This window comes from Scyliorhinus torazame, chromosome 21, assembly GCF_047496885.1.
Source record: "Scyliorhinus torazame isolate Kashiwa2021f chromosome 21, sScyTor2.1, whole genome shotgun sequence".
In the NCBI taxonomy this organism is placed as follows: domain Eukaryota; kingdom Metazoa; phylum Chordata; class Chondrichthyes; order Carcharhiniformes; family Scyliorhinidae; genus Scyliorhinus; species Scyliorhinus torazame.
In genome coordinates, this window is record NC_092727.1 from 2,739,069 (window position 1) to 2,764,362 (window position 25,294).

The following is a 25,294-nucleotide window of genomic DNA, read 5'->3' on the forward strand; positions in this document are numbered from 1 at the left end:
GTTCAACATTGGAATAGATGAAAATATAGATTCTATCTTTTCTATTCAGTTTTGCATCACCTTGCACACATTTCTATGTTTGCATGTCCTTATCCTGTCACCATCACCTACAATGCTCCATGAGTTATTGCTAGAAGCATGGTTCATGATGGATGAAAAGGACACTATGGAATTTATTTTTCTCTGCCAACATAGACCTTTACTTCCATGGTTTTAATACTCTAAGATGCAGCCTGCCTGCTGCTGAACCCAGACTGGAGACAAGGCTTCAGATCAGTCAGCTATATACAACACCCAGTGGGGTGGAGCACAGAAGACCAGCAATATATAGCACAGTGAGTAACAATGGAACAAACAGTGACAGAGAATATGTACAGCACTGTAATTAACAGTGGAACAACAGTGGAACTACAATAACAGTGGTTCACCACAAGAGTTGCGCATATGCATAGATCCCAAAGATCTTAACCGGAACATAATGCGGGAACACTACCCGATCCCGAAGTGGGAGGAACTAACCAGTGAGATGGCACACGCCAAATTCTTCACAAAGCGAGATGCATTGTGTGGTTTCTGGCAGATACAACTGGACGAGTCCAGCAGGAAGCTCTGCACGTTTAATACACCTTTCGGAAGGTACTGTTATAACCGCATGCCGTTCGGCATTGTTTCAGCCGCTGAAATCTTCCACAGGGTCATGGAGCAGATGATGGAGGGCATTGAGGATGTGCGTGTCTACGCCGATGATGTAATCATATGGTCCAAGACCCCGAGGAACACATATCTCGTCTCAAACAAGTCTTTCGACGTATCCATGCAAACGGCTTCAAGGTGAACAAGGCCAAATGCTCCTTTGGCATGTCATCCATCAAGTTCTTGGGTGACCAGATATCCCAGCAGGGTGTGCAACCAGATTCGGACAAAGTCAAGGCCATCAACGTCATGAAGACTCCGGAAGACAAAAAGGCGGTACTACGCTTCCTCAGTATGGTAAACGTCTTGGGAAAGTTCATTCCCAACCTCGCATCATACACCACGGCTCTCAGGCATCTGGTGAAGAAGTCCACTGCATTCCAGTGGCTACCCACACATCAAGCAGAGTGGCTCGAGTTAAAGGCAAAGCTCACCAATGCTCCAGTACTAGCGATTTGTGACCCGGAAAGGGAGACAAAAATCTCCCCGGACGCAAGCGAGGACGGCATTGGTGCAGTGCTGCTCCAGAAGGATGAGTCCTCGTCCTGGGCTCCAGTGGCTTATGCATCAAGGGCCATGACTCCTACTGAACAGAGATATGCCCAGATAGAAAAAGAGTGCCTGGGCCTCCTAACTGGCATTGTAAAGTTCCATGACTACGTCTATGGTCTACCAACCTTCATAGCGGAGACTGACCACAGACCCTTGGTCCATATCATTCATAAGGACTTGAATGACATGACGCCCAGGCTTCAGCATTCTCCTTCTACTCCACAGGTATGATTTTGAGTTAGTATACACACCAGACAAGGAGCTAATAATTGCGGATGCCCTGTCACGCTCCATCACCTCGCCTGTGAACAGGTAGACTTCATCTGCCAAATTGAGGCACAGGTGCAACTGTGTGCCAGCAACCTCCCGGCCTCAGACGAAAGAGTCGTCAACATTCGAGAAGAGACTGCCAAGGACCCTGTTCTGCAGTGGAGTCATACATCACCTTGCAAATGGTTGGCAGAAAGGTCAATGACCCCAGTTCTTTAATGTCAAGGATGATCTAACAGTTGTCGAGTGGATCCTCCTCAAGCTGGATCGTATCGTTATTCCTCGCAGTCTCCAGAGCTTAGTGCTCAAACAAATCCACGAGGGACACCTCGGTGTGGAAAAGTGTAGGCGCAGGGCCCGGCAGGCTGTCTATCGGCCTGGAATCAGCCAGGACATATTCAACATGGTCCTCAATTGTGCGACCTGCCAGCGGTTCCAGCCTGCTCAGGCCAAAGAAACACTCCAGCAACACGAGACCGTGACCTCTCCGTGGTCCAAGGTCGGAATCGATCTTTTTCACGCCAATGTGCGTGACTATGTGCTCATCATAGATTACTTCTCAAGTTACTCGGAAGTTGTGAAGCTGTCAGACCTCACATCAAGGACAGTCATCAAGGCCTGCAAGGAGACATTTGCCAGGCATGGTATTCCACTCACTGTCATGAGTGACAATGGTCCCTGCTTCCACAGCCAAGACTGGTCCAATTTTTCAGAGCTGTACCAAACACATTACCTCAAGCCCGCTCTACCCGCAGTCTAACGTGAAGGTCGCGAAAGGGTCCATATAGTGAAGCAACTGCTCTGCAAGGCCGCGGACTCTGCTTCTGACTTCAACCTTGCGCTGCTGGCGTACAGGGCAACCCCTCTGTCCACCGGTATGTCTCCGGCACAACTCCTCATGAATAGAGACTTGCGGACGACTGTTCCGGCCATGCACTTAGCAGACCTGGATCACCTCCCACTGCTGCAAAAGGTGCAGCAACTCAAGAACAGGCAGAAGCTGACATACGATGCTCATGCTACCGATTTGCCTGTGCTATCTCCGGAAGATGCTGTTCGCATCAAGCTACCTGATGGAGGCTGGTCAGCCCCAGCTGTTGTTGTTCGACAGGCTGCTCCCAGGTCGTTTGTGGTTCGTATGGCTGATGGCTCCATTGTCAGGCGCAACAGAAGAGTGCCTGCCCACCACCAAATCTCACCTTTCCAGATGTTGTTATGCCTCCTCCGGACACCTCGCGCCACGAGGCCTCCACTCTGGCTGCCATCCCACCTGTTAAGGCGCCATCGTCCCCACCTCCACCTCTCAGACGGTCGACAAGGATCCGACGGCAGCCCCAAAGATTGGACTTGTAGACATTTATCTTGTACATATTGTTCTGTACCTGCACGCTAGACACCTTCCATGTACATATTCATTCACTCGCCATTTACTGTAAATAGTTATATCTGTATATACTGTCGCATATGCTCTCAGCAACCGACAATTTTTTTTTTTAAAAGGGAGGATGTCATGATATGCACTCATGCACATAATGAGATACAGACAGGCAGTGACAGACACCCAGTACAGCCAATCAACACACAGGAGAGAACACAACCAATCACCAGACAGAACACTAGAGGGGGGTTTCCCACTATAAAACACACGAGGCATCAGCACTCCGCCTCTTTCCACTGGTGACAACTGTAGTGACAGTCAGGGTGTATAGATCAGTTAGCACCTTCTACACGTGGCTCAGAGCTAGTTTGGTCTAGTTAGTTATAGTTAGCACACTTAGATTAGTAGAGTGTCAACCCACAGCAAGCTGTGTGCACTGCTCCAGAAGTTCATAAAACGTATTGAACTAACGTCTAAGTTTGGTGTCTACCTTCCAGTACAATTGCATTCAGTTGGAGTCCGTGTTACCCCAGGGTGAATAACACAACAGCAATGGCAAGGACCAAGGGTTGGGAACACAGGATGAGGAGATTGAGGCTGAAATATTTTGTAAAATTTTTTTAGGGTACCCAATTCATTTTTTTTTCGATTAAAGGGCAATTTAGCGAGGCCAGTCCGCCTAACCTGCACATCTTTGGGTTGTGGGGGCGAAACCCATGCAGACACGGGGAGAATGTGCAAACTCCACACGGACAGTGACCCGAAGCCGGGATCGAACCTGGGATCTCGGTGCCGTGAGGTAGCAGTGTTAACCACTGCGCCACCGTGCTGCCCGAGGCTGAAATAGTTTGTTGGTACAAGCCAATGCTGGTTGGTTACAACATTATAACTAAGTTGATTATGTCACTGTTGGTTGCTTATTGCATGCATCATATTTGAATGATGCCAAGATTGTAACATCGTTCATTGATTGCTGAGAATTAAAGTTTATAGAACAAAGAACAAAGAAATGTACAGCACAGGAACAGGCCCTTTAGCCCTCCAAGCCCGTGCCGACCATGCTGCCCGACTAAACTACAATCTTCTACACTTCCTGGGTCCGTATCTCTCTATTCCCATCCTATTCATGTATTTGTCAAGATGCCCCTTAAATGTCACTATCGTCCCTGCTTCCACCACCTCCTCCGGTAGCGAGTTCCAGGCACCCACTACCCTCTGCGTAAAAAACTTGCCTCGTACATCTACTCTAAACCTTGCCCCTCTCACCTTAAACCTATGCCCCCTAGTAATTGACCCCTCTACCCCGGGGAAAAGCCTCTGACTATCCACTCTGTCTATGCCCCTCATAATTTTGTATACCTCTATCAGGTCGCCCCTCAACCTCCTTCGTTCCAGTGAGAACAAACCGAGTTTATTCAACCGCTCCTCATAGCTAATGCCCTCCATACCAGGCAACATTCTGGTAAATCTCTTCTGCACCCTCTCTAAAGCCTCCACATCCTTCTGGTAGTGTGGCGACCAGAATTGAACACTATACTCCAAGTGTGGCCCAACTAAGGTTCTATACAGCTGCAACATGACTTGCCAATTCTTATACTCAATGCCCCGGCCAATGAAGGCAAGCATGCCGTATGCCTTCTTGACTACCTTCTCCACCTGTGTTGCCCCTTTCAGTGACCTGTGGACCTGTACTCCTAGATCTCTTTGACTTTCAATACTCTTGAGGGTTCTACCATTCACTGTATATTCCCTACCTGCATTAGACCTTCCAAAATGCATTACCTCACATTTGTCCGGATTAAACTCCATCTGCCATCTCTCCGCCCAAGTCTCCAAACAATCTAAATCCTGCTGTATCCTCTGACAGGCCTCATCGCTATCCGCAATTCCACCAACCTTTGTGTCGTCTGCAAACTTACTAATCAGACCAGTTACATTTTCCTCCAAATCATTTATATATACTACAAACAGCAAAGGTCCCAGCACTGATCCCTGTGGAACACCACTGGTCACAGCTCTGCAATTAGAAAAGCATCCTTCCATTGCTACTCTCTGCCTTCTATGACCTAGCCAGTTCTGTATCCACCTTGCCAGCTCACCCCTGATCCCATGTGACTTCACCTTTTGTACTAGTCTACCAGGAGGGACCTTGTCAAAGGCCTTACTGAAGTTCATATAGACAACATCCACTGCCCTACCTACATCTTAGTGACCTCCTCGAAAAACTCTATCAAGTTAGTGAGACACGACCTCCCCTTCACAGTGTCTTTAGTGCCTATTGGAGTTGATGGAAGGAGATAGCTAATGAGTCTGAGGAAAGAGATGTAAAGCTTCTTTTTATTTTAAAATAAACGCTCCATTGACAAACACTGGAACAGGAGTTTGAGTTCTGTTATAATTTTGAGTACGTGATTCGAAATTTGATCTGGGCATTAACTTTCACACTTCAATCATTGCAGGTGAGTCTGTGCCAGGAACCTATTGCCAGTTAATGCTCAGTTTCTTGACTTTCTTGCAGAGTTCGTGAACACTTCAATAAATAATCATTAATCAGTGGAGATTAATTTGAATAAACTATGTTGCATACGATTAATTTGAATCAGCTAATTTGTGCTAAATAGAATTGCAGATTTATTCAAAGCTTGGAGCTTTCCAGGCATTAGTCAAACTTAAAATAACTTTAAGTCTGGGATGAGTATGATTTTATTAGCTCTGTTTTAGGGAAATGTGAATTGGCCTCGAGGAGTAGTAACAGCAAGTTCTGAGTAAACTGTCCAATCCCCATTTCGTCTTGCTGCAGACTCTGCTCTGTTATAATTAGAGTGTTTCAGACAAACTCGAAACATCTTTACCACCAAATGTTTTCTGAATCTGGCTGGGTTAATATTAAGCAGCTGTGCCTGTCTAACGAGTTTGCAGTGGCGATATAACAGTGCAATAACCATCGCCACACTAATCAGGCCGGTTGCTGGAGAGATTTAGCTATCAACACTTTGGGGAAACAGCAGGGGCTCTGCACTGACAGGAAAAACAGCTGAACTTGATAGGGACAGATTGCGGTGAATTCCATTTCACAAAGTCCTGCACTAATACCACCTCTACCCTGTACTGGCTTGGTCACTGACTGATGCTGGTTTAGCACAGGGCTAAATCGCTGGCTTTTAAAGCAGACCAAGGCAGGCCAGCAGCACGGTTCGATTCCCGTTCCAGCCTCCCCGAACAGGTGCCGGAATGTGGCGACTAGGGGCTTTTCACAGTAACTTCATTTGAAGCCTACTTGTGACAATAAGCGATTTTCATTTCATGCACTTCATTACCTACAACTAGAAATGTGGCTAGATTGAGTTTTACAGGGGGCATTGGAAGGTATGCCCGGATATTACTTGTTCTGATAAATTATACTGATTACTATTACAGTCCAGGCTGACAATTAAATGAAAATGAAGTACTCATGTGGGTGAAGAATCCAATACGCATCGAATTATTAAAACAAAATACTGTGAATGCTGGAAATCTGAAATAAAAACAGTGCTGAAAATATCCAGTAAGTCCGGCAGCATCTGTGGAGAGAGAAACCGAGTTAATGGGTGGGATTTACCGACCCCGGCCATGTGTTTCTCGGTGGTGGAGGCGGTCGTTGTCAACGGGATTTCTCAGTGACAGCACCCCTCGTGTGCGCCGGCGTGGACAGCCGGTAAATCCCGCCCAATATTTTGAGTTCAATATGACTTCTTCAGAATCGAGGTATATCTTGGCCAGGGTTAAAACCTTTGAGACAGGAGAAAGGGTCAAAAGAAACAAGACTGAAAAATGCCTCTTTGTGTAAAAGGATTCAAGCTCTGCTTTAATGGCCATCATAATACAATGTGCCAGCACTTACCATATAAGAGTGGAGATAGCTACCGGACACCATGAGGTATCAAACATGGGATATATGAAAGGGTTCAATTAGCATATGAATCTCAGTGTGAAACTGATTTGAAAACAAGAATGAGCATCTTAAAGTCGAGGTGTTGCTTGACCAGGAGCTAGGGCAGCACGGTAGCATTGTGGATAGCACAATTGCTTCACAGCTCCAGGGTCCCAGGTTCGATTCCGGCTTGGGTCACGGTCTGTGCGGAGTCTGCACGTTCTCCCCGTGTCTACGTGGGTTTCCTCCTACAGTCCAAAGATGTGCAGGTTCGGTGGATCGGCCATGATAAATTGCCCTTAGTGCTTCATAGAATTTACAGTGTAGAAGGAGGCCATTCGGCCCATCGAGTCTGCACCGGCTCTTGGAAAGAGCACCCTACCCAAGGTCAACACCTCCACCCTATCCCCATAACCCAGTAACCCCACCCAACACTAAGTGCAATTTTGGACACTAAGGGCGATTTATCATGGCCAATCCACCTAACCTGCACATCTTTGGACTGTGGGAGGAAACCGGAGCACCCGGAGGAAACCCACACACAGGGAGGATGTGCAGACTCCGCACAGACAGTGACCAAAGCCGGAATCGAACCTGGGACCCTGGAGCTGTGAAGCAATTGTGCTATCCACAATGCTACCATGCTGTCCTCGTGTTGGGTGAGGTTACTGGGTTATGGGGCTAGGGTGGAGGTGTTGACGTTGGGTGGGGTGCTCTTTCCAAGAGCCGGTACAGACTCGATGGGCTGAATGGCCTCCTTCGGCACTGTAAATTCTATGATAATCTATGATAATGTGGATCAGTAAGCACCAGGTAACAGGGGACACATGAAATAGGAGCAGGGGTAGACCATGCGCCCTGACAAGCCTACTCCACAATTCAATCCAATCATGGCTGATCTTGGGCATCAACTCCACTTTCCTGCCCACTCCCCGGCCTGAGCAACCAAACGTCTGTGTGTCCCAGCCTTCAATTTATTCAGTATCGGACCACCCACAACTACTGGGATAGAGAATTCCAAAGATTCACAACCCTTTGAGTTCAGATATTTCTCCTCATGTCAGTCCTAAATGATTGACTCCTTATTCTGAGATTGCCCCCCATGTTCCAGAATCCCTGACCAATGAAAATGAAAATCGCTTATTGTCACAAGTGGGCTTCAAATGAAGTTACTGTGAAAAGCCCCTAGTCGCCACATTCCGGCACCTGTTCGGGGAGGCCGGTACGGGAATTGAACCGTGCTGCTGGCCTGCCTTGGTCTGCTTTCAAAGCCAGCGATTTAGCCCTGTGCTAAACCAATCTCTGGAAACAACGGACACAATCTCTCAGTGTCCACCCTGTCAAACCTCTTCAGAATCTTGTATGTTTCAATTAAATTGTCTCTTATTCTCTAAACTACAGAGATCTAGGCCCACATTACTCAGCCGCTCATCACAGAACAATCCCCTCATCTCGGGGAGCTACCAAGTGACCCTTTGTGACCCTTTGCTGTACCACCTTCAATGCAAGTCTATCCTTTTTTAAATATGGAGAACAGAACTACAGAACTTACTGCAAGTTAAGAGACAGGCAGCTGGGTTTGGATGACCAGTTTACGGAGGGCAGAATGTGAAGGAGGTCTTGTGGTAATCCTATCTCCAAGCCAGAGTTTCTGGATTCCACTCAGGGTTCCAGGGTTCGAGTACCACTCTCGGACTTGATGGCTACAGAATGTGTGAACACAACATGGTCAAATAATCTGCAATTTTTTCCAATACATCTAAGACCGAAAGTAGAGCAGGAGAGTCTTCTGGGCAGACATAACCTGTAGAAGCCAATGGCAAGCCACTGAAGTATTTTGCCAAACATGCATATGAAAGTCCATGGTTGCCAATGCCCTCTTAGGGAATGTTACCTGAAGAGAGAGAATGGGGAAGACAGCCAGTAGTGTTGGAATAGTTGAGTCTAGAGATAACAAAGGCAGAAAGTTGGACAATGTTACGGAGCTGTAAATAGACGATGGCTTTAGTTATGGCACAAATTAGATCATGTTCCTATGTTTCCAACTCCACCTTCCCACTGCTGACCACATTCAGTACTTTCTCAGAGTAATAGAACTGACATGAGGAGCTACTGGTACAGAAGGGGCAATCTACAGCGGACAGCAGAGTGTTGGTGCCAGCCAATGTCTATCACTCCAACTCACCATGCAATGCTGCTTTGACACACTGTACTACTCATGGACAGCAGCAGTGCTTGACACACATTATAGTCAGAGGGACTCCAAGTTCCTTAAGACTCTATGACACAAGGGATTCTCATTTTCTTCACTGCTTGTTGATTCGTTTTCAAAACTGTAATAAACTGCCTAAATGGTTATTGTTATAGGAAATGCAACTTAATCCTTTAATAGATATGAATCCAATGTCAGAAAACGATGCCAGAAAATGTATTTCGTAAAGTGAGGCCCCTTCCAATCTGTGAGTAATGATAAACTGATGTTGTTGCTGATGATGATTGATTCTTCACACCAGAATCACAAATTTGAGTCTCCTTCACTAGGCAGAGAACAGAGGGCCTTGATTATGTGGGGTGATTGCACTGTAACTGTGGGTAGATGTGCAAAAAATGTTAACTGGTGCTGGCCTGTCAGGGACAGCAGCAGAGTTGAGATCATGGAGGGAATGTAATTCATTGAATTACGATGGTAAATATGGAGAATAAACTCTCAACAAAAGCATTCGTGAGTAAACTTTTTCAACATTCAAAAAGGAACTCAATAAATGTCTGCTTGGAAGAAACATTGGAGGTTGCAGGGAAACGTGGTGACATAATGCACAGTTGAGGCTGGGAGAGTGGACCTTTTTTTCTCTGGAAATGAGGAGAATATAGTTAAATATTGGAGATCGTTTTCTTGCTCAAGATGTTGGTATCACTAGAAATGCCAGTATTTCATTCCCATCCCTCATTGTCCTTGAGATGGAGGCGGTGGGACTTCTTGAACCATTTCCATTATGTGATAAGGGCATTTCCACGGTGCTGCTCAGTAGGGAGTTCCAGGAATTTAGCCTAGCAATAATGAAGGAATGGTGATTATATGTCCACATTGAGATGGCATATAATTTGAAGAGGAGCTTGGAAGGGATAGCGTTCCTATGCAGGGGAGCTTGGAAGGGATAGTGTCCTATGCAGGGGAGCTTGGAAGAGATAGTGTCCTATGCAGGGGAACTTTGAAGGGATAGTGTCCTATGCAGGGGAGCTTGGAAGGGATACTGTCCTATGCAGGGGAACTTGGAAGGGATAGTGTCCTATGCAGGGGAGCTTGGAAGGGATAGCGTTCCTATGCAGGGGAGCTTGGAAGGGATAGTGTCCTATGCAGGGGAGCTTGGAAGGGATAGCGTTCCTATGCAGGGAAGCTTGGAAGGGATAGTGTCCTATGCAGGGGAGCTTGGAAGGGATAGTATCCTATGCAGGGGAACTTGGAAGGGATACTGTTCCTATGCAGGGGAGCTTGGAAGGGATAGTGTTCTTTGCAGGGGAACTTGGAAGGGATAGTGTTTAGATGGCGAAGGTTATGAATTTGGGATATGATGACAGATGAATGAATTCTAATGGGCTGCTTGAATCCCTTTGGGAATCAGGAAAAATGTATACTGAACTTTCCCTTGGGATATTAAATAGGTGGGATAAAGTCCATTATAGGGAAAATTATGCATGGTGTCTGTATAGGAATGGGCTGAATGGCCTTTATTTATTGCAAATGCTTCTATCAGCCCAGAACAACACTGAGCAGCTGGAAAGGTGGTCATATTTCCAGGGTCCAAGGGAAATGAAACACACAATAGAAACCATTGTAGAAAATACAATTCTGTTGGCTGTGAGGATTTGATGTGAATAACTATTTGACACAAAATTGACAATTCTACTCAGCGAGGCTGCAGTATGGCTGTGCTGTTGGAAATGGAAGAAAATACATACTGATACAGTAGGGCGGCATGGTAACACAGTGGTTAGCACTGTTGCTTCACGGCGCCAGGGACCCGGGTTCGATTCCTGGCTTGGGTCACCGCCTGTGCGGAATCTGCATGTTCTCCCCGTGTCTGCGTGGGTTTCCTCCGGGTGCTCCGGTTTGCTACCACTGAGTCCCAAAAAGATGCGCTTGTTACGTAATTGCTGAATTCTCCTGTGTACCCGAACAGGCGCTGGTGTGTGGCGACTAGGGGATTTTCACAGTAACTTCATTGCAGTGTTGACGTAAACCTTCATGTCACACTTATTATTATTATTATAGTACGGAATGATTTTTTAATCCATTCATGGGATTTGGGCGTTAGTGGCAAAGCCAGCATTCCCAATTGGCCATGCTCTTTTGAGGCTGGGTTAAATAAAACAAACTATATTGTGTACCGAATAGTGTTGCTCTTGAACTCAAGTACCTTGTACTAAAGCTGGGTGGTCTATTCCACAGCACTGACATTCTTTAGCATGATAAATACAACATTCTCTCACAGAAAAGATGTACAAAATCATGGCTGATGGTGACTCTTTCATCCAATCTGATAATCAACACAGAATTGTGATTTGTTAAACAACATCAAGCATGACAACATTTTAAAAAGTGAATTATTTTGTGTTGTTAATACATGAGTGAAAACTTGCCTTCGTCAGAGGCACAGGCTACAACCAACATTAGATGGAGATCAAACCCAACCCAGTATCTAACTAATTGCTACATTCTGTAGAGTGTGGGCTAATATTGATTTATTCTTCTTGAATCTTCTTGTGCTGCAATAGTGGAGCCTCTGCTACTGACCCAGACAGTGGCGGACCTACATTTTTGGGGCCCTGAAGCTCGAACTGTTATGGGGGCCCCTTCGCAACCAGCAACGAGGTCTGGGTAACCACTGTTATCTTCTTCAATGGGGTTGTTCCACGACAGATCACCACAAAGTTTAAAAAAATGTAACCACTACATCTCAGATTTTGATTAAAATTGCTGTACTGGATTATCTCACTTGTCAAAGTCACTGGTGTGAATAAAGATTTCCCATGCTTTATAGTTTTCGAGTTATGGGGAGATGAAAATTAGGGAAATGTTATATACACGCATGATGCATCATAGAATGATGAAATAAAACATAGAAATGACCACAGTCAATATAATCTTTTATTTTAGACACCTATGAGAATACATACTACATGAAGCACATTTTACAAAATACTCTTTTTTCTGTTTTTTCTAGCACCATATTCACGTACAGTTTTGTCATATGAGAGCTTCCTTGCAATGTCATTTTCTGGAGACAATATGCATAAAGAATTTAAGCACTCTTCAGTCATGGTAGACCGAAATTTGTTCTTTATAAAGGATAGCTTTGAAAAATTCCTTTCTGCTTCACAGCTCGTGATAGGCATTGTCAAGTACAGCTGAAGCGCAGCAGTAATATTGGGGAACACTTCAATTAGGTGTTGCTCACAAATAAGCCGAAGAACCTCTGTGCATTGCATTTTAGATGGCGTGTTTTCTTCTGTGTTCTGGGATTTCCTATATACAACAAAATATATACAACAAAAAATTAATCAATTTGAATCGTGCGACTATTGTCGCATGCTTTGAAAGGAATTTTTTTTAGGTCTACTTTCTGAGAAAGGTTTTTAAAAAAAACCCTTCTCAGAAAGTAAAGCGCCATTTTTAAAGATTTATAATAAATAAGCTAAATAGGCTAAACTAGGCTATGTTCAAGCTAGCCCACGCTCGGCTAGACTAAGTTAGGTAAGACTAGGCCACCAAAACTCATAGGCTAAGGTAATGTAACACAATTTTACCATTATTTGAACACTTTTCACAATATACACCTGTAATTTAACACAAATTCACCCTTTTATTACTTTTTCATAAATACTTGGAATATAGTATTAGCCTAGGCTATGCGGTCGTAGCCTACCTTCCGTTCACCTCGTCATAAAAACAATAGGCTTAGGCTAATCTAACACTATTTCACCTTTATTACTTACCTTACTTTTCTAAATGTAACATTTATTTTTGAGTAGGGGTAATTAAAATATTGTATCCTTATGAACACTTTATTGAAAAAAATTCTTGTCTAGATCGCGATCACGAGTGCTTTCACGTTGAAAATTCACGTTAGCATCGTGATTGCCTTTTCAACGGCTCCCCTTTTTTGTTACGACACGTCATCTACTGTTTGTATTTCTGTTATAAATGTTAATAGTGTTTTAAATTATTTATAATTATTTTATATTAAATATATTTAGAATGAAACATCCTTAATTTGAGTGTTTTTTCATTTACGGCTAGCCTACATGATACTTTAATAACCTTTTAATTTTTATTTTAACAAGGTGGAGATGGTTGACAGCTTCAAATTCCTGGGTATGCACATCACCAACAATCTGTCCTGGTCCACCCACGTCGACGCTATGACAAAGAAAGCACAACAGCGCCTATACTTTCTCAGGAAACTAAGGAAATTCGGCATGTGCACACTGACTCTTACCAACTTTAACAGATACATCATGGAAAGCATCCTATCGGGCTGCATCACAGCCTGGTATGGCAACTGCTCGGCTCAAGACCGCAAGAAACTACAGAGAGTCGTGAACACCGCCCAGTCCATCACACAAACCCGCCTCCCATCCATTGACTCTGCCGACACTTCCCATTGCCTTGGGAAAACTGGCAGCCTAATCAAAGACCCCTCCCACCCGGCTTACTCACCCTTCCAACTTCTTCCATCGGGTAGGAGATACAAAAATCTGAGAACACGCACAAACAGACTCAAAAACAGCTTCTTCCCTGCTGTTACTAGAAACGACCTCTTATGGACTGAACTGATTTCTTCACACCTCTTCTCTAATGAGTAGTACTACACTCATGTATGCTTCACCCAATGTGTGTTTGCCCTATGTATTTTCTGTTCATGTACGGAATGATCTATCTGAACTGTACGCAGAATAATACTTTTCACTGTACCTCGCTGCACATGACAATCAACAAATCCAATGTAATGTACTTCTACAAATTTTATGACTAAAGTATATCTTCTGGGGGAAAAAAATCATCTACAGGCCCTTTATATCGTAACCGGCAGACATCTCAAAGTGCTTTTGAGCCATTTAAACACTTTTGAAATATATTTACTGATGTAATTTAGGAAATTCCCAAGCCATATACAAAGTAAAGCTCTACTTACGAACCATTTACAGTACTTGGCATAGTTCTATTTGAAACAGATTGATCTACTATAGACTAGAGATAGTTTTGTTCAGGTAAAGGATTATACCCAAGAACTGCCTTTTTTCATTCAGGTGTTCAGGGACCTGGATTTTCTGACATTTAAATTTGAATTTTAGTTCATTTATTGAGTCCAAATGGTCAGACAGCTCACTCTGCACCTTTGATCAACTAACCCTGCACCCTTGATCATGGGCATTTATGTTCAGATTTTAAAATTAAACACAGTGTAATCTGTATATCTAAATGCTACACCAGAAGAAAAAAATCAACCTCAGCTTAATTAGTATTTCTCGCTGTTAGTTTTTCCAGGGTCCTCAGGATGTTCTGGGTTCTGGCCTATTCTCAAAGGCCTACAGTTACAAGGCCCTGTTTCAATGGATTTAGGCTTCAACCTCGCTCACCTTTTGATATTGAGTCCTCCTGGCTTGATGGTCAGTCTTACCGGCTCGTTGGTCCAGCGGTAAGATTCTCGCTTCGGAGGTTGTGCTCCGTGAATTTGTGAGAGGTCCGTGTTCGAATCACGCACGAGCTCTTTGATGTTGTTTCTTTTGGGCGGCACGGTAGCACAGTGTTAGCATTGCTGCTTCACAGAGCCAGGTCCCTTGTTCGATTCCCGGCATGGGTCACTGTCTGTGTCGAGTCTGCACATTCTCCCCGTGTCTGCGTGGTTTTCCTCCGGGTGTCCCGGTTTCCTACCACAAGTCCCGAAAGGTGTGCTGCTAGGTAATTTGGACATTCTGAATTCTCCCTCTGTGTACCCGAACAGGCGCCGGAATGTGGTGACTAGGGGATTTTCACAGTAACTTCATTGCAGTGTTAATGTAAGCCTACTTGTGACAATAAATATTCTTATTGTTATTTTTAATTAACCCATTGACTGGCAAGAAACAGCCAGTGTACCTCAACAGCTGAATATTGTTGCTCAGAAAGTATATGATGCCCATCATAATATACGTGGGAGAAACAGTGTGTGAAATATAGAATGGAGAGTAGTGAGAGACATTGAATGAAAATGTAAGAGATTGTGAGACAGTGACAGTGAGGCAGACAGATAATGAGAGTTTACCATAAAAAATGTGATAAATCTGTGTGAGCTGTGTGCATCAGAGTGATGGTCAGAGAGTAGCAAATGAGACAATGAAACACAGAAGTTAAGTAGAAGGCCAAAATGGGAAAATTCATATAAAAATTATTCTTGTCATCAAGAATTGAACTGTATTAAATTGCTGTTCAATATTGTATATAATAATGAATAAATCATTTTCGAGAACTGCTCAGTGCAAAGTGTCCCAAGGCTAGTTCGGGTTACCATGTGGCTCCGATAATGAGTAATTAGAGTGCAACACACCTCCATGTTTGGACTGTTTCCACAACGATGTCAGACATAAAGAAGAATGGGCATCGAATGAGGAATGAGTGTCTTAGCTCTTGCTCCAGCTGGGACCTCACAAATCAACCTGACACGCTGTCTGCAGACATTGTGGTAATCAGCGGGTGTCCCTGATACTGTTGACAGTATAATGTAAATTCTTGCTTCATACAAAGGCTGTCTATTACGGCTGAATCTAATCACAAGTAAATTAGTTTGAGGAGTTCTGAGCAGCCCAAGAAGAAGTAGTAAATTAACCTTGAAGGCTGACGGGTCATGCTCTCGCTCCCATTGCGTTTCAGTAATGAATGGGTTGCCAGGTGTGGTCACAAAGCTATCAGATCCGTTTGTGTTTATCCATCCAGAGACTGAAAGGATATGAAGCAAATTGAAGTAAATGGAGTTTGTGGTGCAGATCAGTCATCATCTAACTGATTGGAGGAGCAGGCTGAATGGTTTCCTTCTGTTCCTATATTACCTATGCAGCAAGAGTCGCATCACAAAAATAGTTCATTTTTCAGATCTAAAATATTTGCTCAAGCATGCAGACAGAATGAAATTCACAGAAATACCCTCCAAACGTTCATAGCTGAAGAGTTTGAAATGTCCAATCGAAAACTCTCCACCGTTGCTTTCCACTTGGTGGACAATCAGCATCATGACTGTCTTACACTTATTTGTATTATTTACCCAAACCAAAGACTAAATAATTTAAATTGAATCAACACAGTTGTGCATGGTTGGTTCCTATTGCCAAATGAGACATGGTAAAGGGGGTAATAGAGACTGGGATTGCCCTGAGTGATGGATGTGTTTCAGTCAATGCTTCTTTGCACTTCTGGTCCTGATGTGACTAAATCTTTAATAATTAAAGAGACAGTGCTGTTAGAATCACTACAGTGCAGAAGGAGGCCATTCGGCCCATCGAGTCTGCACCGACCCTCTGAAAGAGCACCCCACGCCCCCACCCTATCCCTGTAACCCAATAACCCACCGAAACCTTTGAACACTTAAGGGGCAATTTAGCATGGCCAATCCACCTAACCTGCACATCTTTGGACTGTGGAAGGAAACCGGAGCACCCAAAAGAAACCCATGCAGACACGGGGAGAACGTGCAAACTCCACACAGACAGTCATCCACAGTTGGTATTGAACTGGGTGCCTGGTGCTGAGGCAGCAGTGCTAATTACTGTGCCCCCTTACCGCCCTGTTGAAAATTATCAGCATTATTGAGAATGCAATCAGTGCAATTTGAACTTCATGTAACAAAAATGTTTGTTGCTGATGCTGCTCACACCATTGGAAGCTCATTTCATCACAAACGTTCTGCCCTGATTACATTTGTCAGAGACAGTGTGAAGTGCTACATTGCACAGTTACTATTGTTGTTTTGCAGGTCAATGCAGCAGCCATTTGGACACAGATCCCACAAACAGCAAAGAGAGGACTGATGAGTTATTTTTGGCAATGTTTGTTGAGGGAGGATTATTGGCAGCAAAGAAAAGGAAAACACCCTGTTTTTCTGAGTAGTCATGAGAACTAATGTACGAGATACAAGGCCTTTTAACATCTTGTCTGTGTGGTGACACTTGCAACAACGTAGCATTCCCTTGGTACTGTAATGAAATATCTGCTGTGTAAAAGTTTTGAAAAATACTGTTATTTATTTAGAGCGTTCTCAACAGGAGCATTATGAAACAAAATATGACAGTGAACATTATGAGGAAATATTACAGCAGGATACCAAACGTTTGCTCAGATGGTGGGCATTAAGGAGTGCCTTAAAGGAGATAGAAAAGTGAAAGGTTTAAGGAGAGAAAGTCAGAATTTAGCGCTCAGGCAGCTGAAGAGCTGGTCACATATGATGGAATGATTAATTGTGGATGCCAAAGGAGAAATAGTATCTTGGAGATTATGCAGCTGGAGGAGATTACACAGATAGGACTATGGAGGGATTTGAAAACAAGGATAACGATTTTAAAATTGAGCCACTGTACATCAGTGAGCTTGGGCGGGGTGATGGTTGAATTGAACTTGCCGCAGGTTAGGATGTAGTTTTGGAAAACATCAGATTTATGGAGGGTGGAACATGGAAGGCTGGTCAGGTGTGCGTTGGAATAGCCCAGTTTAGAAGTAACAAAAGCATGGCTGAAGGTGATCATGAAACTACTGGACTATCGTTAAAAACCAATCTGGTTTACTGATAAGCTAGTCTATATGTGACTCAAGACCCACAATGTGGTTGACTCTCTGAAATGGCCGAGCAAACCATTCAGTTGTTTTCAAGAAAGCAGCTTGCCACCATTTTCTCAATGGCAATTAGGGATGGCAATCACTGCTGGGCTTGCCAGTCATGCCCACGTCCTGTGAATGAATCCTTAAGAAGGTGCAATACAAAAATATGCACTTGAAAGCTAGAAAGGATGCATGGCAATGAAAGAGTGGCGAGAGGGGCGAGAGGGGTGGGGGAAATCCCAGCCACCTGTAGCAGCGTTCCTGATGTGGCAGAAAATCTCATGTTGGTGAAAGGCGGCAATCCCTTTCCGATGCTCTGGTCCCCTGTTGGCAGCAGCATTGAGGTTCGTACCTCGCACAACCAGCAGGCTGAAAAAGGGTCAAAATGACCCATTTGCATCCTTTTTTTAAATTTAGAATACCCAATAATTTTTTTCTAATTAAGGGGCAATTTAGTGCGGCCAATCCCCCTACCCTGCAGAGTTGTAGGGGTGAGACCCACATAGATACGGGGTGAATGTGCAAACTCCACTCAGACAGTAACCTGGGGCCGGATTGAACTCGGCGCCGTGAGAACATAGAACATACAGTGCAGAAGCAGGCCATTCGGCCCATCGAGTCTGCACCGACCCATTTGAGCCCTTACCTCCACTCTATCCCTGTAACCCAATAACCCCTCCTCACCTTTTTGGTCACTAAGGGCAATTTATCACGGCCAATACACCTAACCTGCACGTCTTTGGACTGTGGGAGGAAACCGGTGCACCCGGAAGAAACCCACGCAGCCACGGGGAGAACGTGCAGACTCTGTACAAACAGTGACACAGCGGGGATCGAACCTGGGACCCTGGCGCTGTGAAGCCAGGGCTACCGTGCTTCCACCAAGCCAGTGGCAGCAGTGCTAACCACTGCACCACCGTGCTGACCCAAGCCATTTGCTTCTATTAGTGGATTGAACACTAGCTTTTCCACACCTCTGTGATGCTCTGGCCCTCTTGGCTAGGATTCACACGGGCATGGATTGCGGCAAGTATTTGCCAGCGTGTCCCTGACATGGTGGACCTTGTGGCGGGCAAGGGGTTAAGTATTTAAGGTAGGTACCCCCAAAGTCCATTGGAGGGCCCGCTCCGCCCACAATGCAAATCCGGCCCACCCGTCCCCCACCAAACAGAGAACCCCCCACCCCCACAGAACCGAGAGAACCCTGCCTGGAAGGAGGAAAAAAAATATCATTTCATTTCAAGCTAAGGAGCGATCCAGGCAGAAAAAGTGCCAAGATCACAGCTTTATCACTCACCTGTCCCTTACACATGCTGCCTCAGACATATGTCTAGAAAGCAGTAGTTGTTACTTGATAGAAAGCCAAAACCACATCACAAGGCTTTAAGCCTCTTAGATCCTTTGATCTGCAAGGCTTCTATTCACTTTCAAAGAGAAAACATATTTTAGCAGGCTGTAATTGACAGCTTCCAGACATCTGGCTGTCTGGATTGTTTATTTTAATTTCCTTTCATACTTGAATGTATCTCAAGTGGCCTGCTTTGAACCTAACCATAATGTTTAGAAACATCTAGGAGTTAGGTGTTTTCACTTCTTATTTTTCTCAGCAGAAAACACTTAACTGCTTTTGATGTGGGCAGGAGTTGTCAATCATAGCTGGATTTTATAAAAATGAAAATGAAATGAAATGAAAATCGCTTATTGTCACAAGTAGGCTTCAAATGAAGTTACTGTGAAAAGCCCTTAGTCGTCGCATTCCGGCGCCTGTTCGGGGAGGCTGGTACGGGAATTGAACCGTGCTGCTGGCCTGCCTTGGTCTGCTTTAAAAGCCAGCGATTTAGCCCTGTGCTAAACCAGCCCCTAAATTGCAGTTAGGTTACTAGTGAGTGATGATCTAAAACCGGCACCTTTCTATCTGGAGCTGAGTCCACAAAAGATCAGCCATGATCTCATTGAATGGTGGAGCCCAATGGTGGGGCCAGATGGCCTACTCCTGATCCTAGTTCATATGTTCTTGGGCGAGATTCTCCGACCCCCCGCCGGGTCGGAGAATCATCGGGGGCTGGCGTGAATCCCACCCCCGCCGGTTGCCGAATTCTCCGGCACCGGATATTCGGCGGGGGCGGGAATCGCGCCGCGCCGGTTGGTGCCCCCCCCCCGCGATTCTCCGGCCCGGATGGGCCGAAGTCCCGCCGCTAAAATGCCTGTCCCACCGGCATAGATTAAACCACCTACCTTACCGGCGGGACAAGGCGGCGCGGGCGGGCTCCGGGGTCCTGGGGGGGGCGCGAGGCGATCTGGCCCCAGGGGGTGCCCCCACGGTGGCCTGGCCCGTGATCGGGGCCCACCGATCCGCGGGCGGGCCTGTGCCGTGGGGGCACTCTTTCCCTTCCGCCTTCGCCACGGTCTCCACCATGGCGGAGGCGGAAGAGACTCCCTCCACTGCGCATGCGTGGGAATGTCGTGAGCGGCCGCTAACGCTCCCGCGCATGCGCCGCCCAGACATGTCATTTCCACTCCAGCTGGCAGGGCACCAAAGGCCTTTTCCGCCAGCTGGCGGGGCGGAAATTCGTCCGGCGCGGGCCTAGCCCCTTAAGGTTGGGGCTTGGCCCCCCAAGATGCGGAGAATTCCGCAGCTTTGGGGAGGCGCGATGCCCGACTGATTTGCGCCGTTTTGGGTGCCAGTCAGCGGACATCGCACCGATACCGGAGAATTTCTGCTCAGCCCTCAGCATACCCAAGGAAATGTCATGTCACAGGGCAGTGGCTGGGGGCCCTGATTGGGTTAAGGGAGTTGATGGATAGTATGGGTGCGATGCAGGCAGGGAAGGCCCGGGGCCAGATGCGTTCCCAGCTGAGTTTTTTATACAAGGTTTGGCGTGGAACTGGGGCCGCTGTTGCTGAGGACGTACAATGAAGAGCGAGATGGGGGAGCTCCCCCTCCCCACACACATTGTCACAGGTGTCCATCTCCCTGATCTGAAAGAAAGATAAGGACCCGGAGCAGTGTGTGTCATACCGCCCGATATCACTTCTGAACGGTGATGGCAGCATCTCGAATTGAGGACTGTGTGCTGGGGGTGATGAGTTGGATGTGACGGGATTTGTGACGTGAAGGGAATGAAATGAAATGAAAATCGCTTATTGTCACAAGTAGGCTTCAAATGAAGTTACTGTGAAAAGCCCCTAGTCGCCACATTCTGGCGCCTGTTCGGGGAGGCTGGTACGGGAATTGAACCGTGCTGCTGGCCTGCCTTGGTCTACTTTCAAAGCCAGCGATTTAGCCCCGTGCTAAACAGCCCCATAGGCAGTTATCGGAGGACCTTGTGTGCGCGGAGGCTACTTCATGTAATTATGATGCCCTCGGAAGGGCAGGAGGTAGATGTAGTGGTGGCGATAAATGCAGAGAAGGCTTTTGATCGGGTTGTGTGGCCATATTTCTTGGAGGTACTTTGGGATTGGGTTTGGCTGCTGAAAAGGGTGCTGATGCCGAGTGCCCAGAATAACCGGATGAGTTTGGGGTACTTTGGGTTATGTCATGGGATGAGACAAGGGTGCCCACTCTCCCCATTGCTTTACGCCTTGGCAATAGAGCCGCTGGCGAAGGCGCTTAGGGCATTGAGGAATGGAAAGGAATTGAGAGGGAAAGGTGCCGAGCGAGCGGGGCTGGGCGGCACCGAGCATAGAGTGGCTAAGCGGACGATTTTTTCTTATATATCTCGGACACAGTGGGCAGCATTGGAGGGATTATGGAAATTTTGGTGGAATTTGGCTGGTTTTCAGGGTACAAGTTGAACATGGGAAAAAGTGAGGTGTTTCCGATCAATTCTAGGGGGCAGGAGAGTAGGCTGGGGTAGTTGCCGTTCAGGCTGGTGGGGGTGAGTTTTAGGTACCTAGGAATTCAACTGGCGCAGAGCTGGGCCCAGCGACTCAAATTGAACTTGGCACAATTGGTAGAGAGAATGAAGGCAGAATTTAAGAGGTGGGATGTGTTGCTGTTGTCTGGCAAACGGTGAAAATGACGGTGCTGCCCAGGTCCTTGTTCGTGTTCCAGAACCTCACTATCTTTGTTCCCAGTCCTTTTTCATGATGGTTAACGTGCTAATTTGAGGGTTTGTATGGGTTGGGGTGAAGATCCCACGGGTGGCATGAGTGTTCCTTGAGAGGGGGTGGTGGGGGGGGGGGTGTAGGGCTGGCATTGCCGAACCTGATAAATTATATTGGGTGGTGAATATTGCAATGGTGAGGAAATGGGTGGTGGAGGAGAGATCGGTTTGGGGGCGGATGGAGGCGGTGTCGTGTAAGGGTAGGGGTTTGAGGTCTCTGTTGTTGGCACATCTTCCGTTCTCACCAGTCAGATACTGTGAACCCATTGGTGGTTTTGGCGTTGTGGGTGTGGAGCCAGTGCAGGCAACATTTTGGGCTGGAGGGTATGTTGTTGCGGGCGCTGATATGCGACAATTTGTGCCGGCAGGGCTGGATTCGAGTGTCCGGGGTGGCAGCAGGTGGGGATAGAGCATTTTATGGATTTGTTCATCAGGGGCACATTCGCTGGAGAGGTTGGAGGAATTGTATGAGTTGCCCAAAGGAAACAGCTTTCGGTACCTGCAGGTGAGGAATTTTGTGAAGACAGAGGTGCTATCCTTCCCAGGGCTGCAGCCCCCAGCGTTGCAGGAACATTGTTGGTGGAGGACGAAATTGGGGTGGGGGGGTGGAATCAGAATTGATGGAGAAGGAGGGTGCTCCATGGAGGAGATTAGGCGGAAATGGGAGGAGGAGCCGGGAGGGGAGGTGCGGGCCGGGATGTGGCTAGAGGTCATGCAGACGGTGAATGCGTTCTTGTCATGTGCAAGGTTAAGCCTCATCCAGTTTAAAGTGGTGCATAGAGCACACATGAAGTTGGTGAGGATGAGCAGGTTCTTGGGGGGGGTGGAAGACAGGTGTGGGCTGAGTGCGGGGGTGGGGGGTGAGGGTGTTATGAATCACGTCCACAAGTTCTGGGCATGTGCAAGATTGAGGGGCTTCTGGCAAGGGTTCTCAGATGTTATGTCAAAGGTTCTGAATGTGGGAAGAGTCCAGTTGGGGAGAGAGGGTGATGCATTGTCCTTTGCCTCCCTGATAGCCCACAGATGGATTGTGTTGTGCTGGCAGGACACGGAACCGCTGAAGGTGGGGGGTGTGGGTGAGCGATCTGGCAGAATTCCTGAGGTTGGAGAAGATTAAGTTAGCGTTGCAAGGGTTGGTAGAGGGGTTCACCCAGAGGTGCTAACTCTTCATGGCTCACCTGATTGTAGCCACAGCTTCACATTCCTGCCCATCCCCAGTAACCATCCAAACCCTTGCCTATCAAGAATCTTCCAGCTCTGCCCTTCAAGCTATCTAACCAAATGGTTCTCTCTAATGGAGAGAGATGTCTATGGCCCTTTGTGGACTTTAACTAATTACTTAGTTTGGAGAAAAGGAGATAGATGGAAAATGGGAGGATAGATTTGGCAGAGAATTGATGATTAGCACATAGCGAAAGAAGGTTGTTTTGTAAAAGTGACTTGAGATAATATTTGATGGAATAATACAGAGGAAGTGATGGGTGATGTGGCTCAACAACTTAAATTAATCAGCTGGCATTGGCACTGTCTACAAAGGCTGAACCAGAGAATCATCGTAAATAGGAGCAGGAATAAGCCATTTGGTGGCAGATAGGAGTGGAGAATCTAGAGGAAGCCAAAAGGTCAGAAGTCCACTGGGGAAAAACATGTTAGAATTCTCCCAATAGCAGGTTAATTGTGGGCCGGTCTTCCTCTGGCTGGTGCTGTGAATTCTATTTGCATCTCATGAATGGTCATTAAAACAGCTGGCCACCGGAATCCCATTCTTTGCCTCTGGGTCTTTCCAGGGAGCAACTGGAGATCTGTGCAGCATTTCTCAGTCAGCAACACATCAGTGCATACAGGATGTGACCAATGTCCTTTCCTTTACAAGAGGGCCCATCATTATTCAAACTTTACTCTGGAGAAGGATAGCCAGTCTCAGTGATTCATCGGTTTCACAACTATCTCAAGCTTCCCAAGAGTACAGGGTGCAATGGAGTGTGAGCAGTCCATAATGTTTCTAAACCACAAAGGCCTCCATTCCATCAACTGGAGTTGTGTAACCGTCACAAGCACATCCTGACATGTGTACACGGTTCCCTGGGAGTTGCATGACTCCTTTATCCTCAGACACTCCCAGGGGCCTGGGAATTTCAAGAAGTCAGGGTGTCTGCAGGGATAGTTGCTGGGGATAAGGGCACTCATTAAACACCAGCTAATGACTCAGGTGCTTCGCTCTCGGACTCCAGCTGAGGAAATGTACAACGCTGCTCACAGCACAACAAGCTCCCTCATAGAACAGACCATATGTTACGAGACCTGGACTAGTGCAGGGTCAATTCCTGCCCCACTACACCCAGAGTCACAACACAATTAATTCTAAGAATTAATCAATAATTCTGAGAAAAATACCTGAGCTGGGATTCTCCGGGCCCCAATGGGCCAGCTGGCTGGCCAGTTTTGGCCAGTCCCGCTGGCGTGAATTACTCACCTCACGCACAGCGGGACCTGGCAGGTAAGTGTGCGGGGGCAATCCTGGGGGGGGCGCGGGGGGATGTGACCTCGGGGGAGGCCCCCAAGGTGGCCTGGCCTGCGATCGTGGCCTACCGATCCTGCGGCCGGGCTGTTTCCGTGGGGGCATTCTTTCCTCCGTGCTGGGCCCCTGTAGGGCTGCGCCATATTGCCCGGGGGCAAGCGCGGAGAAGAGAACCCCCGCGCATGCGTGGAAATTCGCCGGACGGTCTGCGCATGTGCAGAAATACGCCGGCCTGTCTGCGCATGTGCAGAAATACGCCGGCCGGTCTGTGCATGTGCGGAAATACGGCGGCCGGCCTGCGCATGTGCGGAAATACGCCGGCCTGTCTGCGCATGCGTGAACTCGCACCGGCCCTTCGGCGCTGGCTGGAGCGGCGCCAACCATTCTGGTGTCAACCTAGCCCCCGAAGATGTGGAGAATTCCTCACTTTCGGGGGCTGTTGACGCGGGAATGGTTGGCTCCGGTTTTCCCGCCGGTGTGGGAACATAGCCCATTATCGGAGAATCCTGCCCCTGAAGTATTTGGCCCTTGCCTGCCCAATAATTACAGTCACCAGGTTTATAAATGTAAACACAATTACTGTTTATTTATCACAAGAACTATAATTAAATATGCAGCTGGTTAACTATTATCTAATTCCTAATTTCCCAATTTAACCCCCACTCTCTCTACACACAAGACAGACAAGTACATAGGGGAAGAAAGGCGTTAAGAATCATAAGTACAAGGAAAAATGAGTCTTTGTTTCAGATGGTTGTTTATAGCACCTTACTGCTCTTCAAACTTTACTTTCACTTTGAGGTTTTACTGTGGATTCATTCAGTATCTGTAGCTTCATAAATACAGCACTCTCAGCCTTTCTGGAGAGAGAGAGAACAGGTTCTTATCTTTGTTTGCAGCCAGCAATGGTTTCCCTGTAGATTCATTTGTTCAGGTTCTCTGCAGCTTCAGGAGAGCTACTGGATTGGCTATCTGGTCCTGGTCTGCAGTAGCCTATAAAATACACAAGGACACTTCTAATGGA

At 46.5% G+C, this 25,294-nt stretch overlaps 1 long non-coding RNA gene across 1 annotated transcript in view; it reads right to left on the minus strand.

Annotated features, from left to right (window-relative positions):
• Positions 1 to 12,297: 12,297 nt before the first annotated feature.
• LOC140397941 (uncharacterized) overlaps positions 12,298 to 25,294 on the minus strand; it is a 161,710-nt gene continuing 148,713 nt past the window's right edge. Inside the window, exon 3 of the long non-coding RNA XR_011937344.1 lies at positions 12,298 to 12,327. This is a non-coding gene — a long non-coding RNA (uncharacterized lncRNA). The remainder of the gene's footprint in view (positions 12,328 to 25,294) is intronic.